This window comes from Rutidosis leptorrhynchoides, chromosome 1, assembly GCF_046630445.1.
Source record: "Rutidosis leptorrhynchoides isolate AG116_Rl617_1_P2 chromosome 1, CSIRO_AGI_Rlap_v1, whole genome shotgun sequence".
Taxonomy (NCBI): Eukaryota; Viridiplantae; Streptophyta; class Magnoliopsida; order Asterales; family Asteraceae; genus Rutidosis; species Rutidosis leptorrhynchoides.
The window spans coordinates 588,177,103-588,193,624 of NC_092333.1; positions in this window are offsets into that span (position 1 = coordinate 588,177,103).

Consider the following 16,522-nt stretch of genomic DNA (forward strand, 5'->3'; position numbering starts at 1 on the left):
TTTGAAGGCACAAAAACTAATAATAAAAGGTTGCTATGCTGTTCTAGCACACGTCGAGAAAGTACAAACTGAAAAAAAGAGCATCAATGATGTTCCCGTCGCAAAAGAATTTCCCGATGTATTTCCGAAAGAATTACCGGGACTACCTCCACATCGATCTGTTGAATTTCAAATAGATCTTGTACCAGGAGCTGCACCAATAGCTCGTACTCCTTACAGACTCGCACCCAGCGAGATGAAAGAACTGCAAAGCCAACTGCAAGAACTATTAGAACGTGATTTCATTCGACCAAGCACATCACCATGGGGAGCTCTTGTTTTGTTTGTCAAGAAGAAGGATGGTACATTTAGGTTGTGTATTGACAACAGAGAGTTGAACAAACTTACCATCAAAAACCGTTATCCACTGCCGAGAATTGACGACTTATTTGATCAACTACAAGGCTCGTCGGTTTATTCGAAGATCGATTTACGTTCTGGATATCATCAAATGCGAGTAAAGGAGGATGATATTCCAAAAACTGCTTTTAGGACGAGTTATGGTCATTACGAGTTTATGGTTATGCCGTTTGGATTGACTAACGCACCAGCTGTGTTCATAGACCTTATGAACCGAGTGTGTGGGCCATATCTTAACAAGTTTGTCATTGTTTTCATCGATGACATACTTATTTACTCAAAGAATGATCAAGAGCACGAAGAACATTTGAGAAAAGTGCTAGAAGTATTGAGGAAAGAAAAACTGTACGCTAAATTTTCAAAGTGTGCATTTTGGTTGGAAGAAGTTCAATTCCTCGATCACATAGTGAACAAAGAAGGTATCCAGGTGGACCCGACAAAGATCGAAACCATTGAAAAGTGGGAAACCCCAAAAACTCTGAAGCATATACGTCAATTTTTAGGATTGGCTGGTTACTACATAAGATTCATCCAAGATTTCTCCAAAATAGCAAAACCCTTGACTGCATTAACGCATAAAGGGAAGAAATTTGAATGGAAGGATGAACAAGAGAAGGCGTTTCAATTATTGAAGAAAAAGCTAACTACGGCACCTATATTGTCATTGCCTGAAGGGAATGATGATTTTGTGATTTATTGTGACGCATCAAAGCAAGGTCTCGGTTGTGTATTAATGTAACGAACGAAGGTGATTGCTTATGCGTATAGACAATTGAAGATTCACGAGCAAAATTATACGACGCATGATTTGGAATTAGGTGCGGATGTTTTTGCATTAAAGACTTGGAGGCACTACTTATATGGGGTCAAAAGTATTATATATACCGACTACAAAAGTCTTCAACATATATTTAATCAGAAACAACTGAATATGAGGCAGCGTAGGTGGATTGAATTGTTGAATGATTACGAATTTGAGATTCGTTACCACTAGGGGAAGGCAAATGTGGTAGCCGACTCCTTAAGCAGAAAGGACAGAGAACCCATTCGAGTAAAATCTATGAATATAATGATTCACACTAACCTTACTACTCAAATAAAGGAGGCGCATGTGACGATCCGGAAATTTTCGACCAAATTTAAGCTTTATCTTTATATTATTCCGACACGATAAGCAAAGTTTGTTAAGTTAAATCTCAAGAATTTTAAATTGTGTTCATACATTCATTTTAACCTCGACCAAATTCCGACGATTCACGAACCGTTATATATAAATAAATTGGTATATATATGTATATATATATTATAACTTAAAAATATTAATAAAGTATTAAAAGTATAATACTTTACATGAACGTATTTATTTCAATATGTTTATCGATGGAATTAGAAGATAATATCAAATGATTGATTTATCAGATACATTGTGATATGATTACGGGTCTATGTTATAAGGTCCACTGTGATTTAAGAAATCTATTCTTTTTGACGACATTCGGAAAATGGTAAAGTGATTTATAAGTAAGAACGTGGAGTGTAAATAACTTAGATGTTGGATATCGACAAGTTAAGTAACTCGACATTTTTCATTAAGATTATTTCATACGTTTATTTAACCTTTGAACTTTATCGCATGCTTCACCAACAGACTGTAATTTAAAAACTTGAAACCTATTATGAAAATATATGATTTTACTTTTCTAAAACGTTTTATGATATAACTATTTCCATTATTTTAACCCTTAAACAAAATTCTTCTTAAATATATTTAGTTTTGGAAAACAAAATTATCATATTTATTTGATTTAGTTTCAAACGTACAAAAACGTTTTCAGTTTAAAAAGAACTTTATTATTAAAATGTATATAACTTTTATAAATATCTAGAACCACTTTTAACAACTCATTACTTAACTAGTATGATAAAGATAACGATATTTATATTTTATTTTATTAAATATATATAACGATTTAAATTAATATTATATATATTTATACGCGTATTATACGTACATAGTTTTATACTTTTACTATACTTAAACTTTACCTTTACTTTATTTTTACTTTACCTTAACTTTAATAATTCATACTTTAATAATTCACTTTAATAATTCATACTTTAATAATTCACTTTAATAATTCATACTTTAATAATTCACTTTAATAATTCACTTTAATAATTCACTTTAATAATTCATACTTTAATAATTCACTTTAATAATTCAAAAATCTATTATAAATAGAATTCAATAGGTTTCATTATTTGATAGAAACTTGAAAATATTTTCTCTAAACTCTCTCAATCGATTTACATATATATATATTTACTCCGTATTATTTCAAGATATTATCAGTATACATAAAATATTACGACGGAGTGCTGTCCGAGTGATTTCAAAATTGTTTTTCGAGTGGGATAGAGGTAAGGAAATTATGGGATAAAGCTATGGAGGTTATGGGTATGGTTCGGGAGTATTGCTCATGAGTCAAACTAGTATTTATAATCTTCGTTGCGTCTACGTACTTTTCCTGCAATATTGAATCTCAATATTGATACGTTCGTGAATCCAAGGCCAACATTGCACTTGTTCAATGACGTCATATGTATTTTTACTACAAAATACAGTATTGTGAGTTTCATTTGCTCCCTTTTATATATATTTTTGGGACTGGGAATACATGCACTGTTTTTATAAATGTTTTACAAAATAGGCACAAGTACTAAAACTAATTCTACGTGGGTTTAAACCAGAAATATACCCTTAGCTTGGTAACATTAAACTACTTGTCTATGTACGGTAGGTACGAATCCTAAAGATAGATCTATTGGGCTTGACAACCCCCATCCTGACTATGGGATGCTTTAGTACTTCGAGGTTATTTTAAACACACTTGATCTGGTGTACTTCAGAGGGTAAAACATGAACGTTAAGGCTTGTTACCGGGTACCTACAACTTATAGAATACTTTTATACACTTGCGAGTGTACATATATTTATAAACGGAAATCTTGTGGTCTATTAATATATTGAAATGATTGTTATGATAAACCTATGAACTCACCAACCTTTTGGTTGACACTTTAAAGCATGTTTATTCTCAGGTATTAAAGAAATCTCCCGCTGTGCATTAGCTCATTTTAAGGATATTACTTGGAGTCATTCATGGCATATTTTGAAAGACGTTGCATTCAAGTCATTGAGTTCATCATGATTATTATTAAGTCAATTATAGTTGGATGTATTATGAAATGGTGTGCATACCGTCAATTTTCATTGTAAAGAAAGTTTGTCTTTTAAAAACGAATGCAATGTTTGTAAAATGTATCATATAGAGGTCAAATACCTCGCTATGTAATCAACTATTGTGAATCGTTTATAATGTATATGAACGGGTCCTTTCAGTTGGTATCAGAGCGGTGGTCTTAGCGAACCAGGTCTGCATTAGTGTGTCTAACTGATAGTCGTTAGGATGCATTAGTGAGTCTGGACTTCGACCGTGTCTGCATGTCAAAAGTTTCGCTTATCATTTTTGTCAGAAATCATCTGCTTATCATCTTTAGGAAATTACCTGCTCATTATTCTTAGTCTAGACACCTTTTACTGCATTGATTGCATGAATAAGTGTATAGACAAAATTCATATCTTAGCGTATCTGTTACTGTAGACCTTGCCTGATATCTCTCGTAAATTTCTCCGTAATTTAAGGGATCCTGGTACTATATATATCTATGCACATTATGCATTGAGAATACCATCCAACTATCAATTTCTGTCACTAAACTCTTCATACCAAAAATCTTTTTTGTGATCACTTAAGTTGGCCTCTACGAATCGACCAAGTTCCTCTGACTCCGAAGACAGCGTGACAGGAGCACACCAACCAATCAACTACCGTGATTACTGGAGAAAATGGGGGTGGGTTCGCGACATACTCACCCTATGGAGAAGGGAAGAAGGTACTCCATATCATGAACCAAATCTACCACCTAACCTTGGAGTACTTGACCCGCTAACTGGCGAACCCGTTCGCAACACCGTTTATACCCTTTTTGCAAGAATTTTTCGTCTTGAGACTACCATTAACGGAACTAGAGAAGATATCTGACCTTTACCTCACACTGATAACCAACCAGGGTTAGTAGAAGAAGTTAAAGAACTCGGAGCTCGAGTGTTAACTTTAGAGAGCACGGTACACAATTTGCAAGCACCTGCAGTATCACCAACACCAGTAACATCACCAGCCTCAGCACCAACAGCACTAGTACCACCAACAACAACATCCACGTCACCAGCTTCGACATCTCATTTTGTACCTCGAGTATAATCATCGTTCTACATGACATTCTACATCATTTATTTTCATTCTACATAGCGATTATGTAATCTCTAATGTTTTAGAGATTATATATTCTTGTTCTAATGGTAAATTAAATGAGTTTAATATCATATTGACTCATTAAATCCATGATTACATCCGAAGAAAATATATAGGTATATATATATTTTTTTCATAAAGATTGTAATTAAAAATTCTTTCGTACAAACTGTTAATGGTGAAAATATTTTAACGGGTAGGTAATACCTGAGGAATATTTAGATTTCACATTAATAAGTTACATTGTACATTCTTCGAATCTGATTCAACAGTCATTTACTATCCTACTTACAACCACCGATATACGTATCCGTTCACCGCAGAATAATCATTTTCATCCAATTTTATATTTGGATTTTGACCTATCAGAATCCAACAAGTGGCATAATGAAGAAAACATTGGACAAAATAAAATTTGTTAGAAACAAACAAATTAACTATGAGAAATTTTGTTAAGAATCCACGCTAACTGTTCCTAGTTAACTGTTCCTAGCTAACTGATTACATTTTATTTATCGCAATTTATTTATCGCAATTTATATTCTTGCAATTTTATTTATCGTCATTTAATTTCTGTTATTTATTTTTACGCACTTTAAATATCGAGACACGTATACAAGGTTTTGACATATCATATCGACGCATATATATATATATTATTTGGAATAACCATAGACACTCTATATGCAGTAATGCTGGAGTTAGCTATACAGGGTTGAGGTTGATTCTATAATAATATATATACTTTGAGTTGTGATCGAGTCTGAGACATGTATACGGGTCACGATACGTATTAATTAATTCGAATATTATATATTAAACTATATATGAATTATTGGACTGTTAATTGTGGACTATCGACTGTGGATTAATAACATTGGACAATTAAAATGAATTAAAATATTGATTATAACATATGAAACTAAACAATTCTTCAAGTTTGCCACTTGATTTCATCCTAAACTTCATTTGTATCTTGACGATTACAATCTGCATTCAAATCTTTCATGATTCTTGAAAACACCTCAATCGAGAGGATAAACTGACCGCACTTCATCTACGGAAGAAAAGATCGATGCATATAGTTATGCACCTAAAAACACTCGGAACCTGAGTAAACGTTTAACACGTATCTGTGCTAGCTCCCTGGGCATTGTTATTACCGAAAATCACTTTGCAATTCCTTTTCAAAGTAGCAAATTTTGTCACAACTCCAGCAAATCAACTTCGACTTTTCGTTCGAAACAACCATATCATAATTTTGATATATATGCGTGCTCTTTATTGTTACCGGGGAACCTTTTATTTTCCACCATATTACCATCAACGTTTAATCATCTAAAAACACAATTCTCTTGAAACCACCTCGGATTGATAACCGATGACCGAGATATGGTAGCATTAAATGCAGAGGAAACAACAAAATTGTAGATGGTCTAAACGGCCAAAAGTTTGATAATAAAGAATGGAATGTTGGGAACGCTCGATAGAAAATTTGGTACTGAAAAACAGATTGAGCTAACCATGAAGGAGACCAAGGACAAATACAAGGACCAAACCCTATATTCAAAGAATCAAGGTAATTCTGGATCCGATGAAATCTTTAGAGAATATCCTGCTTCGAAATCATGTTAAAAGCTTGCCAAAAATCTTTCTTCATCAACCTTCGATCTTAGAAATTCCAAAAATATCATCATAAATATCTTCGATATTTCTGAGGATATTTTCATAAGTATTCTTGTCCGAAATCATTTATCTCTTCGCGATATCTGAAATGTCCCGTTCTTATTGATTAAAAACGTTCCATATTAATTGATTTCGTTGCGAGGTTTTGACCTCTATATGAGACGTTTTTCAAAGACTGCATTCATTTTTAAAACAAACCATAACCTTTATTTCATAAATAAAGGTTTAAAAAGCTTTACGTAGATTATCAAATAATGATAATCTAAAATATCCTGTTTACACACGACCATTACATAATGGTTTACAATACAAATATGTTACAACAAAATAAGTTTCTTGAATGCAGTTTTTACACAAAATATCATACAAGCATGGACTCCAAATCTCGTCCTTATTTAAGTATGTGACAGCGGAAGCTCCTAATAATCACCTGAGAATAAACATGCTTAAAACGTCAACAAAAATGTTGGTGAGTTATAGGTTTAACCTATATATATCAAATCATAATAATAGACCACAAGATTTCATATTTCAATACACATCCCATACATAGAGATAAAAATCATTCATATGGTGAACACCTGGTAACCGACATTAACAAGATGCATATATAAGAATATCCCCATCATTCCGGGACACCCTTCGGATATGATATAAATTTCGAAGTACTAAAGCATCCGGTACTTTGGATGGGGTTTGTTAGGCCCAATAGATCTATCTTTAGGATTCGCGTCAATTAGGGTGTCTGTTCCCTAATTCTTAGATTACCAGACTTAATAAAAAGGGGCATATTCGATTTCAATAATTCAACCATAGAATGTAGTTTCACGTACTTGTGTCTATTTTGTAAATCATTTATAAAACCTGCATGTATTCTCATCCCAAAAATATTAGATTTTAAAAGTGGGACTATAACTCACTTTCACAGATTTTTACTTCGTCGGGAAGTAAGACTTGGCCACTGGTTGATTCACGAACCTATAACAATATATACATATATATCAAAGTATGTTCAAAATATATTTACAACACTTTTAATATATTTTGATGTTTTAAGTTTATTAAGTCAGCTGTCCTCGTTAGTAACCTACAACTAGTTGTCCACAGTTAGATGTACAGAAATAAATCGATAAATATTATCTTGAATCAATCCACGACCCAGTGTATACGTATCTCAGTATTGATCACAACTCAAACTATATATATTTTGGAATCAACCTCAACCCTGTATAGCTAACTCCAACATTCACATATAGAGTGTCTATGGTTGTTCCGAAATATATATAGATGTGTCGACATGATAGGTCGAAACATTGTATACGTGTCTATGGTATCTCAAGATTACATAATATATAATACAAGTTGATTAAGTTATGGTTGGAATAGATTTGTTACCAATTTTCACGTAGCTAAAATGAGAAAAATTATCCAATCTTGTTTTACCCATAACTTCTTCATTTTAAATCCGTTTTGAGTGAATCAAATTGCTATGGTTTCATATTGAACTCTATTTTATGAATCTAAACAAAAAAAATATAGGTTTCTAGTCGGAAAAATAAGTTACAAGTCGTTTTTGTAAAGGTAGTCATTTCAGTCGAAAGAACGACGTCTAGATGACCATTTTAGAAAACATACTTCCACTTTGAGTTTAACCATAATTTTTGGATATAGTTTCATGTTCATAATAAAAATCATTTTCTCAGAATAACAACTTTTAAATCAAAGTTTATCATAGTTTTTAATTAACTAACCCAAAACAGCCCGCGGTGTTACTACGACGGCGTAAATCCGGTTTTACGGTGTTTTTCTTGTTTCCAGGTTTTAAATCATTAAGTTAGCATATCATATAGATATAGAACATGTGTTTAGTTGATTTTAAAAGTCAAGTTAGAAGGATTAACTTTTGTTTGCGAACAAGTTTAGAATTAACTAAACTATGTTCTAGTGATTACAAGTTTAAACCTTCGAATAAGATAGCTTTATATGTATGAATCGAATGATGTTATGAACATCATTACTACCTTAAGTTTCTTGGATAAACCTACTGGAAAAGAGAAAAATGGATCTAGCTTCAACGGATCCTTGGATGGCTCGAAGTTCTTGAAGCAGAATCATGACACGAAAACAAGTTCAAGTAAGATCATCACTTGAAATAAGATTGTTATAGTTATAGAAATTGAACCAAAGTTTGAATATGATTATTACCTTGTATTAGAAAGATAACCTACTGTAAGAAACAAAGATTTCTTGAGGTTGGATGATCACCTTACAAGATTGGAAGTGAGCTAGCAAACTTGAAAGTATTCTTGATTTTATGAAACTAGAACTTTTGGAATTTATGAAGAACACTTAGAACTTGAAGATAGAACTTGAGAGAGATCAATTAGATGAAGAAAATTGAAGAATGAAAGTGTTTGTAGGTGTTTTTGGTCGTTGGTGTATGGATTAGATATAAAGGATATGTAATTTTGTTTTCATGTAAATAAGTCATGAATGATTACTCATATTTTTGTAATTTTATGAGATATTTCATGCTAGTTGCCAAATGATGGTTCCCACATGTGTTAGGTGACTCACATGGGCTGCTAAGAGCTGATCATTGGAGTGTATATACCAATAGTACATACATCTAAAAGCTGTGTATTGTACGAGTACGAATACGGGTGCATACGAGTAGAATTGTTGATGAAACTGAACGAGGATGTAATTGTAAGCATTTTTGTTAAGTAGAAGTATTTTGATAAGTGTATTGAAGTCTTTCAAAAGTGTATAAATACTTATTAAAACACTACATGTATATACATTTTAACTGAGTCGTTAAGTCATCGTTAGTCGTTACATGTAAGTGTTGTTTTGAAACCTTTAGGTTAACGATCTTGTTAAATGTTGTTAACCCAATGTTTATAATATCAAAAGAGATTTTAAATTATTATATTATCATGATATTATGATGTACGAATATCTCTTAATATGATATATATACATTAAATGTCGTTACAACGATAAACGTTACATATATGTCTCGTTTCAAAATCATTAAGTTAGTAGTCTTGTTTTTACATATGTAGTTCATTGTTAATGATATGTTTACTTATCATAATATCATGTTAACTATATATATAACCATATATATGTCATCATATAGTTTTTTTTACAAGTTTTAACGTTCGTGAATCACCGGTCAACTTGGGTGGTCAATTGTCTATATGAAACCTATTTCAATTAATCAAGTCTTAACAAGTTTGATTGCTTAACATGTTGGAAACATTTAATCATGTAAACATCAATCTCAATTAATATATATAAACATGGAAAAGTTCGGGTCACTACAGTACCTACCCGTTAAATAAATTTCGTCCCGAAATTTTAAGCTGTTGAAGGTGTTGACGAATCTTCTGGAAATAGATGCGGGTATTTCTTCTTCATCTGATCTTCACGCTCCCAGGTGAACTCGGGTCCTCTACGAGCATTCCATCGAACCTTAACAATTGGTATCTTGTTTTGCTTAAGTCTTTTAACCTCACGATCCATTATTTCGACGGGTTCTTCGATGAATTGGAGTTTTTCGTTGATTTGGATTTCATCTAACAGAATAGTGAGATCTTCTTTAGCAAAACATTTCTTCAAATTCGAGACGTGGAAAGTGTTATGTACAGCCGCGAGTTGTTGAGGTAACTCAAGTCGGTAAGCTACTGGTCCGACACGATCAATAATCTTGAATGGTCCAATATACCTTGGATTTAATTTCCCTCGTTTACTAAATCGAACAACGCCTTTCCAAGGTGAAACTTTAAGCATGACCATCTCTCCAATTTCAAATTCTATATCTTTTCTTTTAATGTCAGCGTAGCTCTTTTGTCGACTTTGGGCGGTTTTCAACCGTTGTTGAATTTGGATGATCTTCTCGGTAGTTTCTTGTATAATCTCCGGACCCGTAATCTGTCTATCCCCCACCTCACTCCAACAAATCGGAGACCTGCACTTTCTACCATAAAGTGCTTCAAACGGCGCCATCTCAATGCTTGAATGGTAGCTGTTGTTGTAGGAAAATTCTGCTAACGGTAGATGTCGATCCCAACTGTTTCCGAAATCAATAACACATGCTCGTAGCATGTCTTCAAGTGTTTGTATCGTCCTTTCGCTCTGCCCATCAGTTTGTGGATGATAGGCAGTACTCATGTCTAGACGAGTTCCTAATGCTTGCTGTAATGTCTGCCAGAATCTTGAAATAAATCTGCCATCCCTATCAGAGATAATAGAGATTGGTATTCCATGTCTGGAGACGACTTCCTTCAAATACAGTCGTGCTAACTTCTCCATCTTGTCATCTTCTCTTATTGGTAGGAAGTGTGCTGATTTGGTGAGACGATCAACTATTACCCAAATAGTATCAAAACCACTTGCAGTCCTTGGCAATTTAGTGATGAAATCCATGGTAATGTTTTCCCATTTCCACTCCGGGATTTCGGGTTGTTGAAGTAGACCTGATGGTTTCTGATGCTCAGCTTTGACCTTAGAACACGTCAAACATTCTCCTACGTATTTAGCAACATCGGCTTTCATACCCGGCCACCAAAAATGTTTCTTGAGATCCTTGTACATCTTCCCCGTTCCAGGATGTATTGAGTATCTGGTTTTATGAGCTTCTCTAAGTACCATTTCTCTCATATCTCCAAATTTTGGTACCCAAATCCTTTCAGCCCTATACCGGGTTCCGTCTTCCCGAATATTAAGATGCTTCTCCGATCCTTTGGGTATTTCATCCTTTAAATTTCCCTCTTTTAAAACTCCTTGTTGCGCCTCCTTTATTTGAGTAGTAATGTTATTATGAATCATTATATTCATTGATTTTACTCGAATGGGTTCTCTGTCCTTCCTGCTCAAGGCATCGGCTACCACATTTGCCTTCCCCGGGTGGTAACGAATCTCAAAGTCGTAATCATTCAATAATTCAATCCACCTACGCTGCCTCATATTCAGTTGTTTCTGATTAAATATGTGTTGAAGACTTTTGTGGTCGGTATATATAATACTTTTGACCCCATATAAGTAGTGCCTCCAAGTCTTTAATGCAAAAACAACCGCGCCTAATTCCAAATCATGCGTCGTATAATTTTGCTCGTGAATCTTCAATTGTCTAGATGCATAAGCAATCACCTTCGTTCGTTGCATTAATACACAACCGAGACCTTGCTTTGATGCGTCACAATAAATCACAAAATCATCATTCCCTTCAGGCAATGACAATATAGGTGCCGTAGTTAGCTTTTTCTTCAATAACTGAAATGCTTTCTCTTGTTCATCATTCCATTCAAATTTCTTCCCTTTATGCGTTAATGCAGTCAAGGGTTTTGCTATTCTGGAAAAGTCTTGGATGAACCTTCTGTAGTAACCAGCTAGTCCTAAAAACTGGCGTATGTGTTTCGGAGTTTTCGGGGTTTCCCACTTTTCAACAGTTTCTATCTTTGCCGGATCCACCTTAATACCTTCTTTGTTCACTATGTGACCGAGGAATTGAACTTCTTCCAACCAAAATGCACACTTTGAAAACTTAGCGTACAATTCTTCCTTCCTCAATACTTCTAACACCTTTCTCAAATGTTCACCGTGTTCTTGATCATTCTTTGAGTAAATAAGTATGTCATCAATGAAAACAATGACAAACTTGTCAAGGTATGGTCCACACACTCGGTTCATAAGGTCCATGAACACAGCTGGTGCATTAGTTAAACCAAACGGCATGACCATAAACTCATAATGACCGTAACGTGTTCTAAAAGCAGTCTTTGGAATATCATCTTCTTTCACCCGCATTTGATGATACCCAGAACGTAAGTCAATCTTTGAATAAACAGACGAGCCTTGTAGTTGATCAAATAAGTCATCGATTCTCGGTAGTGGGTAGCGGTTCTTGATGGTAAGTTTGTTCAACTCTCGGTAGTCGATACACAACCTGAATGTACCATCTTTCTTCTTGACAAACAAAACAGGAGCTCCCCACGGTGATGTGCTTGGTCGAATGAAACCACGCTCTAAAAGTTCTTGTAATTGGCTTTGTAGTTCTTTCATCTCGCTGGGTGCGAGTCTGTAAGGAGCACGAGCTATTGGTGCAGCTCCTGGTACAAGATCTATTTGAAATTCAACGGATCGATGTGGGGGTAATCCCGGTAATTCTTTCAGAAATACATCAGGAAATTCTTTTGCGACGGGAACATCATTGATGCTCTTTTCTTCAGTTTGTACTTTCTCGACGTGTGCTAGAACAGCATAGCAACCTTTTCTTATTAGTTTTTGTGCCTTCAAATTACTAATAAGATGTAGCTTCGTGTTGCCCTTTTCTCCGTACACCATTAAGGGTTTTCCTTTTTCTCGTATAATGCGAATTGCATTTTTGTAACAAACGATCTCCGCTTTCACTTCTTTCAACCAGTCCATACCGATTATCACATCAAAACTCCCTAACTCTACTGGTATCAAATCAATCTTAAATGTTTCGCTAACCAGTTTAATTTCTCGATTCCGACATATATTATCTGCTGAAATTAATTTACCATTTGCTAATTCGAGTAAAAATTTACTATCCAAAGGCGTCAATGGACAACTTAATTTAGCACAAAAATCTCTACTCATATAGCTTCTATCCGCACCCGAATCAAATAAAACGTATGCAGATTTATTGTCAATAAGAAACGTACCCGTAACAAGCTCTGGGTCTTCCTGTGCCTCTGCCGCATTAATATTGAAAACTCTTCCACGGCCTTGTCCATTCGTGTTCTCCTGGTTCGGGCAATTTCTAATAATGTGGCCCGGTTTTCCACATTTATAACAAACTACATTGGCATAACTTGCTCCGACACTACTTGCTTCACCATTACTCGTTCCGACACCATTTGTTCCTTTCGTTCTATTAACCCCTGGTCCGTAGACCTCACACTTCGCCGCGCTATGACCATTTCTTTTACACTTGTTGCAAAATTTGGTGCAGAACCCCGAGTGATTCTTTTCACACCTTTGGCATAGTTGCTTCTGATTGTTGTTGTTGTTGCGGTTATTATTGTTGTTGGGATGATTGTTGTAGTTGCTGTTGTTGTTGTTGTTGTTGTTGTTGTTGGGCCGTTTGTTGTAGTTGCGATTGATGTTGCGATTATTGGGATAATTGTTGCGATTATTGTTGTAATTGCTGTTGTTGTTGTTGTATTGGTGATTCTTATCACCGTTTTCCTCCCACTTTCTTTTGACTTGCTTCACATTGGCCTCTTCAGCAGTCTGTTCTTTAATTCTTTCTTCAATCTGGTTCACGAGTTTGTGAGCCATTCTACATGCCTGTTGTATGGAGGTGGGCTCGTGTGAACTTATATCTTCTTGGATTCTTTCCGGTAATCCTTTCACAAACGCGTCGATCTTCTCTTCCTCATCTTCGAATGCTCCCGGACACAATAGGCACAATTCTGTGAATCGTCTTTCGTACGTGGTAATATCAAATCCTTGGGTTCGTAACCCTCTAAGTTCTGTCTTGAGCTTATTGACCTCGGTTCTGGGACGGTACTTCTCGTTCATCAAGTGCTTGAATGCTGACCACGGTAGTGCGTACGCATCGTCTTGTCCCACTTGCTCTAGATAGGTATTCCACCATGTTAACGCAGAACCTGTGAAGGTATGCGTAGCGTACTTTACTTTGTCCTCTTCAGTACACTTACTTATGGCAAACACCGATTCGACCTTCTCGGTCCACCGTTTCAATCCGATCGGTCCTTCGGTTCCATCAAATTCCAAAGGTTTGCAGGCAGTAAATTCTTTGTAGGTGCATCCTACACGATTTCCTGTACTGCTAGATCCAAGGTTATTGTTGGTATGTAGCGCAGCCTGTACTGCGGCTATGTTTGAAGCTAGAAAAGTACGGAATTCCTCTTCATTCATATTCACGGTGTGTCGAGTAGTCGGTGCCATTTCCTTCAAAATAGTTAAATGGAACAAGTTAATCATACAGAATATTAAGAGTAGTTAATAGTATTTCGTAGCATAATATGAACTCATTTATAAAAGCTTTTTCTTCATATTAGCGTTTTATAAGTTTAAATTCGGGTAGTACCTACCCGTTAAGTTCATACTTAGTAGCTAATATACAATTCAACTACTACAATTCTATATGAAAAACTGATTATAATAATATTTCGCGTTCAAACTTTTATACCATATTTTACAAACTTACAATACCGCTTATTTTACATAAAGCATGAAATATAGCACAAAATAACTTTGATACAAGATAGTTGTGAAGATAATTCTAGCTAGTACACAAGTCGTTCAGCAAAGGCAATAAAGACACGTAATTCATACGTCCAGAAACAAGTCATGCATTCTGGTTTTACTAGGACTACTTCCCATCCTTGGTCTTGTGAAACATAACCGTTATGGCCGTTGATAAGACAGCGTGTTGTAACATCGTCAAAGGGACGAGGGTTACGTAATGTCCAACAGTCCCGTAACAATCTAAAAACCTCATTTCTTACCCCAATTACCGACTCCGTCACTTGTGGAAACGTTTTGTTTAATAGTTGTAGCCCGATGTTCTTGTTCTCACTTTGGTGAGAAGCGAACATTACTAATCCGTAAGCATAACATGCTTCTTTATGTTGCATGTTAGCCGCTTTTTCTAAATCACGAAGTCCAATATTCGGATATATTGAGTCAAAATAATTTCTTAACCCGTTGCGTAAAATAGCATTTGGGTTCCCCGCAATATATGCGTCAAAGTAAACACATCGTAACTTATGGGTTTCCCAATGTGATATCCCCCATCTTTCAAACGAAAGTCTCTTATAAACCAAGACATTCTTGGAACGTTCTTCGAATGTCTTACAAACTGATCTCGCCTTAAATAGTTGTGCCGAGGAATTCTGGCCGACTCTAGACAAGATTTCATCAATCATGTCTCCGGGTAGGTCTCTTAAAATATTGGGTTGTCTATCCATTTTGTGTTTTTAAACTGTAAAATAGACAAGAGTTAGATTCATAAAAAAATACTTATTAATACAAGCAATTTTTACATATATCATAAAGCATACGAACACTATATTACATATATTACACCACACGAATACAACTATCTTATTCCGACTCGCTCGTTTCTTCTTCTTCGGTTTTGTTTCGTTTTGCCAAGTTTCTAGGGATATATGATGTTCCCCTAATACGAGCCGTCGTTATCCACATTGGTTTAGAAAAACCTGGTGGTTTAGAGGTTCCCGGGTCATTGTTACAACTTAAGGACTTCGGGGGTTGACGATACATATAAAGTTCATCGGGGTTGGAATTAGATTTCTCTATTTTTATACCCTTTCCCTTATTATTTTCTTTTGCCTTTTTAAATTCAGTTGGGGTAATTTCTATAACATCATCGGAATTCTCGTCGGAATCCGATTCATCGGAGAATTGGTAATCCTCCCAATATTTTGCTTCCTTGGCGGAAACACCATTGACCATAATTAATCTTGGTCGGTTGGTTGAGGATTTTCTTTTACTTAACCGTTTTATTATTTCCCCCACCGGTTCTATTTCTTCATCCGGTTCCGATTCTTCTTCCGGTTCCGATTCTTCTTCCGGTTCCGACTCTTCTTCCGGTTCCTCTTCGGGAACTTGTGAATCAGTCCACGAATCATTCCAATTTACATTTGACTCTTCATTATTATTAGGTGAGTCAATGGGACTTGTTCTAGAGGTAGACATCTATCACATAATATCAAACGCGTTAAGAGATTAATATATCACATAATATTCACATGTTAAAAATATATAGTTTCCAACAAAATTTGTTAAGCAATCATTTTTCAAGTAAACACGGTCGAAGTCCAGACTCACTAATGCATCCTAACAAACTCGATAAGACACACTAATGAAAAATTCTGGTTCTCTAAGACCAACGCTCGGATACCAGCTGAAATGTCCCGTTCTTATTGATTAAAAACGTTCCATATTAATTGATTTCGTTGCGAGGTTTTGACCTCTATATGAGACGTTTTTCAAAGACTGCATTCATTTTTAAAACAAACCATAACCTTTATTTC